General features: G+C 41.9%; 1 protein-coding gene across 1 annotated transcript in view; it reads left to right on the plus strand.

The window, feature by feature from the left end:
* ABL1 (ABL proto-oncogene 1, non-receptor tyrosine kinase) overlaps positions 1-16,003 on the plus strand; it is a 124,225-nt gene that overhangs the window by 10,845 nt on the left and 97,377 nt on the right. The window lies entirely within an intron of this gene.

The following is a 16,003-nucleotide window of genomic DNA, read 5'->3' on the forward strand; positions in this document are numbered from 1 at the left end:
GGAGTTGTAGTTCAGCAATATCTGGAGAGGCAAATGTACCCCACACCTGAGATCAAGCTCCTGTGTTGGGAGAAGGAGAGCACACAGTCTCTAAAGGGAATAGGGAGTGAGGGAGAAGAAGCTGGTGCACAATTCAGATTTGAGAGCATTTACAAACCATCGTTTTTAGTTTTGTCGGCAATGGCAAGCAGTGGTTTGATCAAACCTGAGAGTCAGTCATTGGCCTGGTTCAGAAAACCTTTCCAATCTTCATAAACCATAGTTTATGAAACCAGGAATGAGTACCAGGCTTTCATGCTCCTCCTCTATCTTCCTCCTCCCCTTCTATGTCGGCTTCAGTGCTTCCTATGTTATTATATATCGTGTCAGAGAGGGTATGGTAGAGTTGGAAAAGGTTCAGAAATAATGGTTCTGATTACCAGCTGCCGGAAGCCACAGGAGGGGAGAGTGCTGCTTCTGTGCTTGATTCTTGCTTGCACTCTTAGCACAAGCATCTGGTTCAACACTGAGAACAGAATGCTGGACTAGGTGGGCCACAGGCCTGATCCGTCAGGGTTCTCCATATGTTCCTATAATCTTACAAGCTGCATCACAGGTCTGATTAGAATAAGTATATTTCTAGCAGCTGCTGCTGACTCTCAGCATTTTTAATGCCCCTCGCTGTAGAAGTCCAGGCATACATCAGCAAACCTGCTGATGAGGTGTCAGGCAGGTACTGTTTAGTGGCGTTTAGAACCTGAAGACAGGGATAAAGGATTGCCCTGTGTGTAGCCTCTGGAAAGCTGTATAGAGCAAGAAAACATGCTTTCATCTTGGGTGAGACATTTGAGGCTTTAAACTTGTTCCTTTCCTTAAAAAACACAACACCCATTACCAGTACTTATTGCAGCAAATAATGACAGTAAGTAAGTAAGCCTAGTTCTGCTTTGTAAAGTGTTAGCAATATCAAAAGCAACACGATGGCCAGAAACAATTACAATGTGAAAAACTTTATGGAATAATTCAAAACATCAAAACTAACAAACTGAAGTCTCTGAAAGTCCTTAAATGAATCACGGTGCCAGACTTTACCTGGCGGAGAACAAGCTGTGAAGCTTTGTATAATCAGCAAATGTCCAATTCTGATGTCCAACTCTGAACTCTGAACAAGAGTTTTTACAGTTTTCCACATGGTTTAACTCCTTACATCCATCTTAATTTTTTTCGGGTCATCATAGCTGCGTTTCTTGTATTTTTTTGGATGTTATAAAACATAATGGCTTCCTTGCTGTTAAACCTCATAAAAAACCCACTGATTGTAATTCTCTATTACACTATTCTTTTCACCCCAGACGATTGAGGAACAACTTTCTTTATGGAAAATTTTTACGCCTTAAAAGAAATACCTCTTTTGACCATGATTTCCATAACAGTGCAGATATTCTAGCTCACTTTCTTCATTCCAGAGGATATCCTCCCACCATTGTCAACAGGTCCAAATATATATCTCTTACAAAGGACTGGACGTTGCTTCTCAGTCCCTCAACCACCTCACAGTCTCAAAATCGCATTATAGGCTCATTAATAATAATAATAATAATAATAAAAAAATTTATTTATACCCCGCCCTCCCCAGCCAAGGCCGGGCTCAGAGCGGCTTACAATCAATAATAAAAACAAGTTGAATGATTTACAACTTAAAAGCAAAATTAAAATACAACATTAAAATATTAAAATAAATGTAGTCTCATTGCAGGAGGAGAAGGAAATGGAAAAAAAGGGAGGGAGGGAGGGAATCAAATTGGCTCCAAGCCAAAGGCCAGCCGGAACAACTCTGTCTTACAGGCCCTGCGGAAAGAAATCAGATCCCACAGGGCCCTGGTCTCATGAGAAAGAGCATTCCACCAGGCCGGAGCCAGAGTTGAAAAGGCCCTGGCTCTGGTTGAAGCCAATCTAACTTCCTTAGGGCCCAGGACCACTAGGGTGTTGCTATTTATGGACCTTGAGGCTCTCCGTGGGGCATACCAGGAGAGGCGGTCCCGTAGGTACAAGGGTCCTAGGCCGTGAAGGGCTTTAAAGGTCAAAAGCAGCACCTTAAATCTGACCCTGTACTCTACCGGGAGCCAGTGCACTTTGAAAAGCACTGGGTGAATATGCTCCCATGGCAGAGACCCCGTGAGGAGCCTCGCTGCAGCATTCTGCAGCCTCTGGAGTTTCTGGGTCAGCTTCAAGGGCAGCCCCGCATAGAGCGAATTACAGTAGTCAAGCCTGGAGATGACTGTCGCATGGATCACTGTGGCCAGGTCGGGGCGGGAAAGGTAAGGGACCAACTGCTTGATGCGGCAAAGGTGGAAAAATGTCACCTTGGCTGTTGCTGTAACTTGCGCCTCCATGGAAAGGGAGGCGTCAAGGATCACACCCAAACTCTTAACGGAAGGCAATGGCACTAATTGGGCCCCCGCAAGAGAAGGGAGTTGGTCCCTCATCCCCATGCCATCCCGACCTAGCCATAGGACCTCTGTCTTCGAAGGATTTAGTTTCAATCGGCTCCCACGAAACCATCCAGCCACAGCTTCCAAGTATCTGGTCAGTGTGTTCGGGGCCGAGTCGGTGTGGCCATCCATCAGCAGATAGAGCTGAGTGTCATCAGCATATTTGTGACAGCCCAGCCCAAAGCTCCAGATAATCTGGGCAAGGGGGCGCATAAAGATGTTAAAAAGCATCGGGGAGAGAATTGCGCCCTGCGGCATTCCACACACCAAGGAGTGGCGCGACGACATTTCCCTCCCTAGTGCCACCCTCTGTCCCCAACTAGAGATAAAAGAGCACAGCCAGTTACGGGCTATGCCCTGTATCCCCACGTCTGCGAGGCGGTGGTCCAGAAGATCATGATCGACCATGTCAAAGGCTGCTGACAAATCTAAAAGGATCAGCAGTCCTGACCAGCCTCGATCCAGTTGTCTACGGAGATCATCTGTTAGGGTACACTATTAGAGTACACTACTCATGCAGACAGAATTATTAGAATTATATGCAAACATTGGCATGTACTCTGGAATGCACCAGGTTGTAATGAATTTCCTTTGATCGGCCTGAGACGGACCAAATCAATTAAAGATATGTTAGTACAAACGGATATGAATTCCAAAAGAATTATAACTCGTACCATTAGCACTTCTGACCACTGGTCACCATAAATGTGGCCACTGGTCACCATACATGTGGCAGATGTTCATCTTGCCCATTTTCTTTACAGACTAAAGAAATTTATGATGAGAAAGCCAATTTCAGATTTGTTATTCGTCAATTTAGTACATGTCAGACCAGAGACGTGGTCTACCTTACTCAATGTCCTATTGTATATAGGCTCTGCCACTCGAGCAGTTGGAGTTCGGATTGGGGAACATTGCTCACACATACGTAATGCCAGTAAGGAGGCACCTCTGGTAGAACATTTTGTTTCTCACAATCATTCAGACACGGATTTATTATTTACAGTTTTATGGGTGAATCAGAAGACAATTGGTATCAGAAAAGATTATGAGCGACAGCAAGAAGCCAGTTTTATTTTCATGTTTAAAACTATTCATTCAGAGGGACTTAACTATGAATTAGACCTCAGTTGTTTTATTTGATTATCTGCATCTTTGCTGTTACTTTGTACTGTGTCTTTAAACTCGGACTCCTTGTTATTAGTGTCACCTGGGGTTGGCTATATATATTTTTCAAAAAATGTTGTCAATAACAGTGACTGCATAATTGCATGAGCACTGTTCCAGAGTATTTTTCATTCTCATGTATATTATATCTATTCGAAAAAAGATTGGGCATGTAACCTTTTTATGTTACAGTTTATAATTTCTACGCTGATTGAAGTTGTTGTTATGCATGTGCACGTCATTGTTTGAATATTTTATTTTCAGTTAATGAAGAAATTACAAATCTTTCTATTTATGAGTGTTGAGCTAATTGGCTGATGAAGAATTAAATGAAACAGTAGTTGTTATCCGGAAACACTGTTCAGCAGAGTTCAGAGTTGGACATCAGAATTGGACATTTGCTGATTATACAAAGCTTCAGAGCTTGTTCTCCGCTGGGTAAAGTCTGGCACCGTGATACATTTAAGGACTTTCAGAGACTTCAGTTTGTTAGTTTTGATGTTTTGAATTATTCCATAAAGTTTTTCACATTGTAATTGTTTCTGGCCATCATGTTGCTTTTGATATTAATGACTCATATTTTGCAACACAGGGGATTGTTTACTCATTGTAAAGTGTTAGAGCAGAGTTTGAAAGTTCCTGTGTGGTCAGTGTAATGTCATTGGGGCCAAATTTATGCCCCTTGGCAGAGGTATTTGAGTCCTGCATTTGCATTTAGATCCTTCTTGTGGACTTCTTGTGGACTTCCCATCTGGTGGCCAGTGTGAGGACAGGATGCTGGGCTAGATGGGCCATTGGCCTGATCCAGCAGTGTACTTCTAATGCTATACGTACCTTCACTTCTGCTTCTTTTCAAAATAACAACTTAAGAGAGACACGTGTTGATGGGCTTCAGCTAAGTAGCTCAGTACTTCCAAAATTGGAACCTGACCTTATTTTAGTTAGGTTGACAGACCTTTGATGACATCCAGATGCTGGCATGATGCATCTTTTGAGGCCTTCTTGCTGGTTCTGAATCATCTTAGCCGTACCCATGAGTCACTATCCTAGCCTGTGAGTGACTTGTAGGCATGGCATATTCTGGGTAAGAGCAGCTTCTTGTGGTTAAAAAGAAAGCAGAAGGACTTGTGATGGGAACTTTACTTTTTGGGAGACCAGGGAATCAGCCAGAAGAGCATTTTGCTATTGCACCTAAGGCTGTGTCCACAATGGTGTTTTTGGTTGGGCTTGGTTTAACACCAGTTAAGTGCAGCTGAGCTGAGGATCTGCACAGCAACTGTCTCTAACAGGTTAATGGCTTTAGTGTTTTCTGCCCTTTGGGAAGAGCTACATTGATTGGCTTGATAAGAAGGAGAGTCTGTGCAATTTCTGAGGCATGTGTGAGTTTCATGTGAGGTTGCTGGCACACACCTTTTCTCCATATGAACTGAGTAGAATGAAGGGGATGCCCTTAAAATAGAGTGTGTGGCCTGGGGAGAGTTTAGAGGGCCAGGCAGAGAGACCTGGAAGCCACATTTGGCCCCTAGGCCTAAGCTTTCCCCTTTCTCCCTGCCTTCAAGCTTGGAGATTCTTTTTTATTATTTATAATTTATTTACTGCATTTATATCCCATTTTTTTCTGCGCAGAGCTGAACGTGGTGTACATGGTTCTAACCCTCCTCATTTAATCCCTACAGCAACCCTGTGAGGTAGGTTAGGCTGAGAGAGGCAGTGACTGGCCCAGGGTCACACCCAGTGAGCTTCATGGCCAAGTGGGGACTTGAATCCTGGTCTCTCTAGTCCAGCACTCTAACCATGACTCTCAAGCCTCATTGAAATAAGCTTTTCTTAAGCCTCATTGAAACAAGCATTAACTGTACAAGACCATAGCAGCAACTCATCATCCAAATAGACAACAGGGAATCTGGGATTTTCTTTTTTTAAAAAAAATGATATTTATTTGAAGTTTCAAAAATTACAGAGAAAGAAAAAAGAAGAAAGCAACAACAAAAGAAAATTTTCAAAGCATATATAACAATACTTAAAAAAGGGAAAAAAGAAAAAAAACATAAAAATCAATACAAGAATAACAATAAAAACACAATATTCCATATCTTTATCTTTCATTAACTTGTTTCATCGACCTCCTCACACCTCCCTTTTCGTATTCTAGTTTAGTTATTTATTTCAGCAAATTCTTTCCATCCTTCTCAATTTTTTTAAAATAGTTTGTCTTAACAGTCTAACCTATTAATTAACTCAACAAATCCTTTCCATCTTTCACTATATTCTGTCATTCAGTTTACCTTAGTTTATTTTAACCTTATCTTCCCAAAAATACCTTAAGACTTAAAACTTAATATTTATTTATACATAATTCCTTATAACATTTCTGCTAAAGCCAAATATTTTCATTCCAACATTTTTCCTAATACTCATTAATTTTACACTAATTCCCAAAATAAATTTTTAAAAGTTTTCTTCCAATCTTCCTCCAGCATCTCTTCTTCCTGGTCTCGGGTTATGTCAGTCCTTACTGTCCATTCCATCTAGTCCATCAACCTGGTAATCTTATATCCGAGGCTCTTAATTCTTTTCCATGTGCCTTCTGCAGGTCTTCTTCTTGTTTGTACTTGTACTTTCTTAATTTCTTTCCTTTCTCATTGAGGAGTAGGTCTCGGGGATGTTCCAACTCAAAAATATCTCCATCTCTCCTCAGCAGATCGACCCATTCCCCACAGTCCCATTCCCCACAGTCAACAGTGTAGTCCAGAAAATATTTAAAAATATTTAAAAATATTTAAATATTTAAATATTTAAAAATATTTAAAAGCATGTTTCAAAGTCGCTCCAAACTTAAGGGGCCCCACAACTCCAGACCCCCCCTGGCCCACTTCAAATTCAGCCTTCAACAACAATAGCTTATGCTCCTGTAGGGCCTCGGGCCTCTCCATTTGTATTACTTGAGGTTCAACAGCAGCCTCCTCCATTATCTTCTGTGTTTGCACTTGCTCTATCAAAACAGATTCCTGAGTTGGCTCCTGGATGGTTTCTGTATACATATTCACTGTTTGTCCAAAGTTTCTGACTGCAACAGTCATCAAATCCATCTTCTCATGCATCTGCTCCAACAAAGCGCTTGTCTTGCAAAAAGCAAGCACCAAAACTTCTTCCAAACACATTTTTGTTCAAGGTCACAGTCTGGTCCCACGATCCTAATCTCCTCAGCTGTAAAATCCCCAGAACGACTCCAGCAACAATTTAACAAGCTCCCTCTAGAGGAGGCAATTTGTATCCATCTTTTAAAAGCAGATCCAACAAAGAAAAATTACTTTCATTTTTCGGATTTTTTGTTTCTTTTAAATGCAAAAGGCAACATTGGAATCAATTTGTTTCTCTTCTTCAACTAACTGTCAAAAGATGTTCCATTCACAGTCAATGAACTTCACCAAAAATCTCCGTCTCTGACACCCCGTTCCCAGGTCTGAGACAGTGGAAATTTATCTTTCTTTACTCTCTCTCCTGCAGGCTTGAACAATCAAATTTCCCCTCTTTACTCCTGCTTCCAAGAGGGGTTTAGATGATCAAAACAGGAGGAATTAAAAACCTTTATGTACAACTTTCCAGACTTTGGCTTGCACGATTTTTGCTTCAGACTATTTACAAAAGCGGAAGGTGAACTTCCTGTTTAGAACCTTCCCGCTGAGTGCCAAATTAAAGTGTTTCTTAGCCCAATTTTCCGTTCTATTCATGGGTACTTGTTTAGAGTCCAATTGTCCCCAGGAAAAAGTCAGCGCTTTCCGGCAACGGCTGTGCGGCTTCACTCCGTAAAAATAGCGGTCGATTCAAAACACCGCGCCGCTCACCCCACGTCGCTTCAGGTCCCCGAAAAAGGGGTTTCCTTGCATGTAGGGAATCCCATGTTCCCAGGCTTCCTCCGCCTGGGATTTTTAAAGTGTTTCCACCTTCGCCACGGCGGCAAGACCCAATTTTCGCGGAGCGGGTTCCTCTGAATCAGAGGAATTCCGCCATCGCCGATGGCGCTAACCCGGAAGTGGAATCTGGGATTTTCTGCTCTTCCCTGGTGTGTTGGCTTTTGTATGAAAACATGCATGCTTGGCAAACAAGATGTGAAAGTGGATGAGAGGCTGGGAGAGTATGTCTAGCAGAGTGGCACACTCTCATTCCCTGCTGCTGTGTGCGTACAGTATTTGGTGCTGGAGTGGAAGAGCCCTCCTGTCCCCAGCTGTTTCTCCTGCACTGTCTCGCTCAGTAATAAGGCTGTGGAGAGGGGACTTCCGGGTTGGCGCCTCTGGCAATGGCGGAGTTCCTCCGATCGGGAGGAATTTGCTCTGTGGAAATCAGGGTCTGACCGCCACGGCGAAGGCAGAGACCCACTAAAATCACAGGCGGGAGAAGCTTGTGAACGTGGGATTCAGCTGGAACCCTTTGCGCCTCCCCTGCTCACGGGGAAATCCAGTTTTGGGGATCCGGAGTGACGTGGGGTGAGTGGCGCGGTGCTTCGAATTGATTGCTTTTTTCACGGAGTGAAGCCGCATTGCTGCTGCTGGAGAGCACTGACTTTTTCCTGTGGACAATTTGACTTCAAACAACTACCCGTGAGTAGAACGGAAAATTGGATGTACAAACGTCTTAATTTGGTACCGAAATGGGAAGGTTTCAAACAGGAAGTCCGCCTTCCCCTTTTGTAGATAGATTGAAGCAAAGAAGCTGCAAGCTAAGGTCTTGGAAAGCTTTATGTAAAGGATTAAACTTCCATCGATTGAAATCATTAAACCCCCCTTGGAAGCAGGAGAAGAGGGGGGAAATTTTGGATTGTGTAGCCTGCAGGAGAGAGTGATAAAAATTAAATTACCACTGCTCTGAACCTGGAAACGGGCTGCCAGTAGCTTGACGTTTTGGGGAGAGTTCATTGACAGTGAAGAGAACGTATGTTGACAGTTAGTTAAATAAGAGAAATATATTGTTTCCATTGTCCTCTTTTGCGTTTAAAAAGGAGGAAAAGTAACTGAAAATTGAAACTAACTTTACTTTTTGAACTGTGCTTGAAAGGACTGATACAAGTGGAGACTGTTTCCCTCTAGAGGGAGCTTTTGAAACTGTTACGAGAGTGGAGCTGGGGAATCTCCAGCTGCATGATAAGAACTGTGAGAATCAGGGATTGACCTTGGACTATTTAAGAATGTCGACAGGAGAAGCCTTAACGACTGCATTATGTAAGATAAGCTACTCGTTGGAACACCTTCACAAGAAGACGGATGTTTTGACTACTAAAATTGATAACTTGGGACAAAAAGTGATTAATTTGGGACAAAAAGTGAGCACCAAAACAGAAATTATTCAGGATTTGGTACAGGAATTTACTTTAGCAGGACAAATTGTGGAAAAGAAGAAGGAGAAAGTTGTTGTTGTCGAACCTAAAGTAATACAAGTGGGAGCCTCAGTCTTACAGAGGCAAATTGAGGACTATAAGTTGAGGCCTTTTATGATTGAAACTAGAAAAAGTCAGATTTTGAGGATCGGAGCCCGGCCTGGACTGGAAAAGGAAAGTTGGAAAGATCCCTTCATGCAGGGATTAACTGACTTTTGGGACATGGACTTGGGTCAGGAGGAGATTGGAGTTTTGGGGGCCTTTGGATTTGGATGAATCTTGAAACATGCCCTGAAATACTTTATGGATCGTTTCATGTTAGCCCAAATTTCTAAATCTTTTTTCACTTGATTCCAACATTTCTCATAGTTGTCTTTAAATAAGTTCACATTTTTAGCCGTCATATTAATCCCCAGATATTTGACATTCTTAACCACAGTTAGACCTGTTTCCTCCTGAAACTTTTCCTTCTCTCTTACTGTTAGATTTTTCTCTAGTACCTTAGTTTTTAATTTGTTTAATTTAAATCCTGCCACTTGACCAAACTCTTGAATTAATTCCAAAACCCTTTTCGTACTAGATTCTGGCTCTTGCAATGTAAGTACCAAGTCATCTGCAAAAGCTCTCAGTTTATATTGTCTCGCTCCGACCTGAACCCCTTTAACCAGCTGGTCTTTTCTTATCATATTCAGCAAAACCTCCAGGACCAAAATAAACAGCAGTGGGGAAATTGGGCACCCCTGACGTGTCCCTTTTTCTATCTTAAGTTCTTCTGTAATAACATTATTTACAATTAGCTTTGCTCTTTGTTCAGAATAAATAGCGCCTATACCATTTTCAAAACCTTGACCTACCCCCATCCCATGGAGATTCTTCTTCATAAATGCCCAAGAAATATTGTCAAAGGCTTTCTCCGCGTCCACAAATATCAGAACAGCTTTTGTATTTATATTAACTTCTAGCATTTCCAAAATGTCTATTATGTTCCTTACATTGTCTGATAGATGCCTTTTCGGGAGAAAGCCCGATTGGTCCCTGTGAATCTCCCCCATCAAAACTTTTTTCAATCTTTTAGCTAGGATGTCAGCAAAAATTTTGTAATCCACATTTAATAGAGATATTGGACGGTAGTTCTTCAGTTGAGTCTTTTCAATCTCTGTCTTCGGTATAAGCGTTATATAAGCCTCTTTCCACGTATCAGGTGCTTCTTTCCCTTCAAGAATTTCATTACAGACTTCCTTCAGTGGTTGTATTAACCATTCTTTTAAAGTCTTGTAATATTTGGAAGTCAGTCCATCAGGTCCCGGAGATTTGCCTAGTTTCATATTTTGAATGGCGTCTTCTATCTCTTGTTCAACTATTTTCCCTATTTTCTCTTGTTCAACTATGGATCTTAGCTTTAACTATGGAAATTTGGCTGACCTGTCGAGAAGGAATAAAAGTATCTTTAGGTCGGAGTTTCCCCGAGATCTGCTCTTTAGCATCAAAGAATATGAAGAAGACCTGCAGAAGGGACGTGGAAAAGAGTTAAGAGCCTTGGACATAAGATCTCCAGGTTGATGGACTGTATGGAGTTGACGGAAGTGACTGGCAGAGTCCGAGACCGGGGAGAGGAGATGGTGGAAGAAGATTGGAAAATTTAAAGTTTATATGTAGAAATATTGTAAAATTAATGAGTGATAGAAAAATGTTGGAATGAAATTTTATGGCCTTAGTGGAAATGTTTTAAGGAGTTAAGCTTAAATAAGTATACTAGTTTTAATGGAAAATAAGATTAAAAATATGTTAAGACATTTATATGACAGAAAATAGAGAAAGAGGGAAAGGAATTGCTGAGACAACTAATAGAAATGGAATACAAAAAGGGAGGTGAGAGGAGGTCGATGAAACAAGGGAATGAAAGATAGAATATGGAAAAGGTATGATGTATGCTTTTAAATTGTTTTTGTATTGTTTTGTTTAGTTTATTGTGTTTAGTTTAATGTGTTAAGGTTGTGTTTTGTATAGTTTATATATTGTATTGTATTGTTTTTTCTCTTTTTTGTTCTTTTTCCCCCTCTTTTGTCTTTCTTCTTTTTCTTTATTGTAAGTTTTAAAAGTAATAAATATTATTTTTTAAAAAAAAATAAGGCTGTGGAGAGGTCTCTGATTTCAGTATTCTCATAATACTCTGCTCCTCCCCAGCCTTTCCTTGTCTAGAACCTAACATGTGGAAATGCTGCTCAGAGTATATTCCAATATATTGCAGTGACACCTCCCTCTTTCTCCTTTAATCTGGGCTCAAGCTTGACTTCCTGATTTTTTGCTCGTCATCTCGGCAGGCATCAGACTTGATTTTTCCCCTTTAAATTCCTGCAGCGTGCTTTGCATTTATAGGCAATTGGGAGTGATTTTACATTCATTGGCAAGCGATCTGTGCAGTTCTGCCAGGGTGGTGTTGTGGTTAGAGTGTTGGACTAGTCCCCACTGAGCCACGAAGTTCACTGGGTGACCTTTGGTCACAGTCACTGTCTCTTAGTGTGGACAATACTGGGCTACATAGACCAATGACTCAGTAGCAGGCACCTTCCTATGTGTCCATTTAATTCAGCTCTTTAGTCATAACTAAGACAACTATTTTTTTTTGGTGGGGGGAAGGGTCATAGCTCAGTGGTAGAGCATCAGCTTTGCATGCAGAAAGTGCCAGGTTCAATTCCCAATGGCATATCCAGGTAGACCTAGGATACAGTCCTGTTCTGAAACCCTGGAGAGCCTTTGCCAGTCAGTGTTGGCAATACTGACCTAGGTGGACTAATGGTCTGATTCAGTACAAGGCAGCTTCTGTCCAATCCTCATTGTGGTGCCTCTGAGACTGAGACTGTCCAGTTGCTGATAAGTGCTTAAAACAAATCATACCCCATTTTTACTACTGGAGGTATGAACGAGATAACAACAACAACAACAACAGTAATAGTAGTAGTAATAATATTTTTATTTGTACCCCACCCTCCATGGCTGGAGCTGGGCTCAGGGTGGCTAACATCATATAAATAATACAATATGCATAAAAACAAGCAATCAATTATTATAAGGACTTGTGAGCGAGCTGGGAAACCGCCTTCGTGTTTGTTCTTATACAAAGAGAAAATGATGGTAACCCTTAATCCAAACCCTTCAAGCCTATCAATACTTACAGAATCATAGAACCATAGAATTGTAGAGTTGGAAGGGGACCCAAGGGTCATCTAGTCCAACGCCCTGTAGTGCAGGAATATTTTGCCCAACATGGGGTGTGAACTCATAACCCTCAGACTAAGAGTCTCATGCTCTACCGACTGAGCTATCCCAGCTGCAGCTTCTTAAGTCACATTTAACTGTCTTTTCATTTAAAGTGCATTATGTGATTAGTTCACTGTGCCTGTTAATGACCACCACTCAACTGTTGCTGAAAGCTGTGTTCTAAAAGAAAAAGTGACTGAAAGAGCTGGGGGGAGGTGGAGGAGGAGGAGGAGGAGAAAAAGATGGTAGAGAGAAGTGGGGTCCTTGAAATGGGGTCAGTCCTTAGCATTTCCAGGTAGGTTTAGGAAATACACCTATCTGAAATAATAGAGAGCCACTGCCAGTAATGCAGAAGTTCCCAGGTTCAGTTCTTAATGGAATATCCAGGTAGAGGTGGAGTTGATTTCACTGAAAACTGCTGCCAGTCAGAGTAAACAGTACTGAGCTAGATGAACCAATGTATTTGACTCATGCAGCTTCCCATATTCCTAAGGTACACACACACTCTCTCGCACACAAGCTCCTTATTCTTGGAACACACACACTTCTTATTCTGTCTGTGTTCCTTCACCACCTGTAGAACAAATAGTTTAGGAAAATGTATTAGCACTGACCTGGATACCTGCGACACCTCCCCTCCCCACTGCTTTATTTAAATGAAGGAAATTGTAAAGCATACAGGATCTGTGATGAAGTTACCCTTTTTGGCTCGAGGGTATTGACCAAAGTTGTTTTACCTGACTCATCTGTATGGTTGGATTGTCTTTTCTTGGGTAAAGTTCAAAGATAGACTTAGACAGGCTGCGGAGTGTGTGTGTGGGAGAGTTGTGCTTTAAAAAAAAAAAAGCCTCTTAAAAGCCTGTGTTTTTCCACCGCATTTCTATTATACTAGATGAGTCTTTGATTTCCACTTTGTGTTTTTTCCTCTGCCTGTTTGTTGAGATGTGACCTGCAGTTCACTGTAAGGATGGCAGTGTGATGGCGGCATCTTAATATAGGGCAGGTGCTCAAAAGCTGTGCGGCAAAACTCTCTCTTTTCTCTTTATTGATTTTCCTTTTCTTTTTTTAAAAAGAGGACACCTGCCAGTATGGAACGTGTGTTGCTATCTATTTCTTACTACCTATCATAGAATCAAAGGAATGTTGGGTGGAAGGGATCCCAAGGCTCATCTAGTCTAACCTGCCACAATGCAGGAATTATAACTATGTGCCACTATTGTGGCACTGAGTGGGCATTTCTGCAAAGCTAGGCAGGAGACAATCAAGAGAAAGTCATTATTCGTGCAGCACATAGTTAAACTGTGGAACTTCCTCCTGCAGGAGGTGGCAACAGTCACTACCTTGGAGGACTTTAAAAGAAGATTAGACAAATTGATGGAGGAATATGGATATGTTTTAGCTCCATTGTTGGAGGCAGTAAAAACTTTTGAATACCAGTTGCCCCAAACCGCAGGATAGGAGAATGCTATTGTGTCTTGGTCCTGCTTGTGAGTTTCCCAGAGGCATCATGTTGTGAGAACAAGGTGCTGGACTAGATCGGCTACTGGCATGATCTAGCAGCGCTCTTCTTAGGTTCTTATGATTTGGGTGGCCACATTTAATTTCAGTAGAGCCAGTGTGACGTAATGGTTGGAGTGTTGGACTCTGACCTGGGAGATCTGGGTTCGTATCCCCACTCAGCCATGAAGCTCACTGGGTGACCTTGGGCCAGTCACCATCTTCTAGCCTAACCTACCTCACAGGGTTGTTGTGAGGAAAAATGGGGAAGAGGAGAAACATGTGCACCATCTTGAGCTCACTGGAAGATAAAGGTGGTATATAAATAACAATAAATAAATAAATAATAATTTCTAGATGTTTTGCATCATCTTCCTTCCCTTCCAAGCAATTACTATTTGTTTTATCTCCAAGCTGCAGCCCATTTTTTTAAATTTTTTTTTAGGAAATTCATTCCTGCCCTTGATTAAGCTCCACATAATAGCTTCTACTGCTCACTCATACATTCATTAAGAAGAATTAAACAAGGGCTGGCAGCCATTAGCAGAGAGCTAATAACCTCACCGCAGGTAAGCGCAGCAGCTTGGAATAAATGAACAGGAGCAGAAACAAATGAAATAACTTCATGGATTTATGTGTGACTAATTTGCTGCTTCTTTTTTTCACAAAAAATGTCTGATTTACATGGATTTAGCACTCATGAAAAGAGCTGGATTGACAAGCCTTGAAGGACTGCTGTCAGTGGCTGTCAAAACAGATGCACAGACCAGAGAACAGACCGGGACTTGCCAATATCCCTGCAAAGTGACATGTTTCTACCATGCGGGGGGGGGGGGCACGTTTTTGGCACCTCATCCGGTGCCTGCTCAGTTTGCCTTATAGCTGAGGCTGTCACGAAGGAGGCCTCTGTTTGGTGGGGCTCAGGGAGATGGCAGTAATGAGACCCATCGATTGTCTAGGAAATAGAGCATAGATACCAATCTCATGTATGTGGTTGGGCTCATAGAATTAGCGTCCTGGGACGAGTTTGAACATTGGTATTGAGAAGCATACTGCCTTCGACAGAGGAGGGATAATTTACAAAGAGCCATGCTAGATCAGGCCAATGGCCCATCTAGCCCATCATTTTGTTCTCACAGTGGCCAGCTAGATGATTGTGGGAAACCCAAAAATAGGAGTTCAGCACATTAGCACTCTCCCCACCTGTGAAGAGGAAGAATATAGTCATCCTGGCTAGAAGCCACGGATTATCTCATCCTGCATGTGTGTTGTGTAGTGGTTAGAGTATCAAACTAGGACCTGGCAGTCCACTTAGCCATGATAGTTGTGAGGATGAAACAGGGAGAGTGGAAGAACCATGTACATCACCTTGAAGCCTTTGGAGGAAAGAAGTTGGGATATAAACACAATAACCATAGTCGATTAATTGAAGCCTCTTTTAAAGCCGTCCAAGCTGGTGGTCATCACACAGTGCACTTGCGAGTCGCAAAGGTAACTGTATGCTGCGCAAGGAAGTCCTTCCTTACACTGTGTGTCCTGAATGGTCTGACGTTATGCATTGCCTTCTGAAATTGGGGCATATCCTGTACAAGAGCATTGTAAATAGGTGCCCAAACTGTAGGGCCACAATTCTAAAGAACTGGGGATTGGGGTGTACCTTGAAAAACAATCCATGATGTGGGCTCCAACAAACTTTCTTTGGCCCATCACAACTGTGCATGTTGTGTGGCATCAGGAAAGTGTGGGGGAAAAGGTTCTGAGACGTGAATTCTTCTGCTGCACTCTTTCTCTGTGCAGTCCTCCACCACCACTTAATTTGTTTTATTATTTACTAAAATTAATTGGGAACCCAACAAATGAGCAAGTTTAAAGCATGCAACCTGGAAGGGATGTAATCCTAGGCCAATCTAAAAAATCAAACTTGTAATTAACCTATTTTTTTTTTCAGGTGAGTAATCTCTGCAGAGTACATATAAATCTAGGCTCACTATTCTTCAGGCGTGCTAAAATTAGCATGCTGACAGCATGTACCCACTCTCAGGGTGCAATCCTGAACAAGGATGTAAACCCCATTGAGCTAAGGGGTAGGAAATTGCATAGACTCGTGTTGCTGAAATCTGAGTTGCACGAAGTAAATCATAGCATTGTAGAAGAGACCTAAAGGTTCATCTAGTCTAACCCTTGCAATGCAGAAATCAATGGTATGCTATTTAGTTTTCACAGGTTCCATCTGATGATA

Source organism: Podarcis erhardii, assembly GCF_964252035.2.
Source record: "Podarcis erhardii genome assembly, chromosome: Z".
NCBI lineage: Eukaryota > Metazoa > Chordata > Lepidosauria > Squamata > Lacertidae > Podarcis > Podarcis erhardii.